General features: G+C 42.5%; 1 protein-coding gene across 9 annotated transcripts in view; it reads left to right on the top strand.

Moving 5' to 3' along the window:
* Positions 1 to 2,500, top strand: part of mub (poly(rC)-binding protein mub) — a 400,625-nt gene that overhangs the window by 203,945 nt on the left and 194,180 nt on the right. The gene's annotated exons all lie outside the window — the stretch shown is intronic.

Raw genomic sequence — 2,500 nt, forward strand, 5'->3', positions numbered from 1 at the left:
CGCGATCCGCCATGTTTGTGGGCCAACCCAGTTCTGCCATCTGTTGGGAAATTTGATAAACAGTATCGCATGACACCGAGACGCTCAAAATATAGCGTAGAGAAAAGGTTTTTTTTCTTCTTCTTCTTCTTCCGACCCCGCTTGTTGCAGAAGAATGTTCTCCTTAGATGTACACCAGACATGACCTACCTACCTACGTGCCTCGGGAGCAGCGACGCAAGAAGCCCTTGGCCCAATACGCAAAACTCACTCGCTGATGATATTGTCCTCGTCCATTTACTTACAATAGGCGTTTGATGCTGACCAATACAAAGGGCGCTGTTGTTCCAGATGTCGTACAGAAGAAGGTGATCAGCAAGGAAGACTACATATTCGTCATTCTGTGTGGTTATTAAGGGTACCTAAATGAGACTTTCCAACGTGGAAGTTCATCTTTCCGACGTGTGTGTTAAGAGTATGTTACCCGCCGGGAGCTCAGTTTATTTTTGCCTGTCCATTCCAGGAGAGAATTGCTTATATATATATATATATATATATATATATATATATATATATATATATATTATTCATACTATTCGCGATTTCCCGCTTTAACGAGATAGCGTTAAGAACAGGGAACTGAACCTTTGAGGGAATACCCTCACTCGGCCCCCTTTCTCTGTTCCTTCCTTTGGAAAATTATTAACGAGAGGGGAGGATTTCCAGCCCCCCGCTCCCTTCCCTTTTAGTCGCCTTCTACGACACCCAGGGAATACGTGGAAAGTTTTCTTTCTCCCCTATCCCCAGGGGTACTATATATATATATATATATATATATATATATATATATATATATATATATATATATATATTATACCTAGTCGCTGTCTCCCGCGTTAGCGAGGTAGCGCAAGGAAACAGACGAAAGAATAGCCCAGCCCAGCCCACACACGCACATATACATACTTATATATTTCAACGTATACATACATATACATACACAGACATGTACATATATACACATGTACATATTCATACTTGCTGCCTTCGTCCATTCCCATGTAATGTAATGTAATGTGACCTGTGGACATATGCCGACTCCTGGCTTTGCATACAGGAGTCCGGCCCACCTCACGGCTGTGGGTAATGCAGTTGCTGTTATTACACAACCCACGCAGGAGCAGGGAAATGATGGTCTTCAACGAGACTTTATTCCCACCCGTCCTCTGTTGAACATTACAGCCTCGCTAGAGGAAACTGCTCAACTCACGTTGTAGCGGGATGTAGGTCTCGTCCGGTAACACCTATTGCAATAATGCATTCCTACGGTGAAATGGACGTTCTATGCGTCTTTGTATGTGAATTAATTTCATGTGATTTTATGACGTAACTAGACGAAATCGCTTGTATCTGACGAACCTTCTTGATTTTTTTTACGAAGTAATCGCTACGTATGATGAAAGCAAAGCAGTTGAAGTCATCTATTTAGATTTTCAAAATGTATTTGGTAAAGTTCCTCGCCACGTATTACTGACCAAACTTAACTCACGTGGCATAGACGGAGTTGTACTTCGATGGTTGAGACATTGGCTGACTGGCCGTAAACAAAGACTGGTGACTGATGGTCAAGCCTCAGAACAGTTAGACGTAACAAGTGGCGTACCACCGGGATCAGTCTTGGGACCGCTTCTCTTTTTTCATAGATATTGATGATATTGATAATGGGCTGCAGTGTAAGATATCGAAATTCGCGGATGATACCAAGCTGCGAAATAAATCTACACTGCTGATATTGGACATATACTGGCAAAAGATAAAGTGACGGACTAGAGAGATGAATTTTGATATTCACAAGTGCAAAGTTTTGCTTATAATCAGTAGAGATGAAGAGGCGAGCTACAGTAGGACTTCTGTTGAGTTACGAAAGGTAGACGAAGCAAGCGACCTGCGCGTATTGCTCTCCGGCTGATCTAAAACGAAGTAAGCAGTGCCCAGAAGCAGTGAGGAGAGCGAACCAAATTCTTGGAGGCTTTCGAATCTTAAGTCAAAAAGGAAATTATATTCACGCTTTACGACTCACTCACTGTCGCCTTCCCCATTATGAATATTGTGTTCGGTGTTGTTCAACGTCACATGAGGAAAGAAAGAGACGGAAGGGAGTTAGTTCAAAGCCAAGTTACCTGGATGAATCCTATACTGAGAGGCAGATCCTGTGAGAGGCGACAGTACCAGAGAAATCTAATTAGCTGAGGAAAAAAAAAAAAAAAAGAGAAGGTTAAGAGGTGATCTAATACAAGTATTGAAGATCATTAAAGACTTCTGAACTCTCGCTCTAACGAGCTACTTCTAGATCCGTTCGTCTAATTTCAGGCGCAGTCATGGATACATGCCACCTCGTGGGCAAACGTTTCACTTCAAAAGGAGGCGACATACATTTTCTACAACAGGGTCGTTAACGCATGGAACGATTGACCCATCAGAGTAGTTGGAAGTAGTCTCGTAGACGCGTTTAAGCGTAGAC

The sequence above is a fragment of the Panulirus ornatus genome, chromosome 64 (genome assembly GCF_036320965.1).
Source record: "Panulirus ornatus isolate Po-2019 chromosome 64, ASM3632096v1, whole genome shotgun sequence".
NCBI classification, from domain to species: Eukaryota; Metazoa; Arthropoda; class Malacostraca; order Decapoda; family Palinuridae; genus Panulirus; species Panulirus ornatus.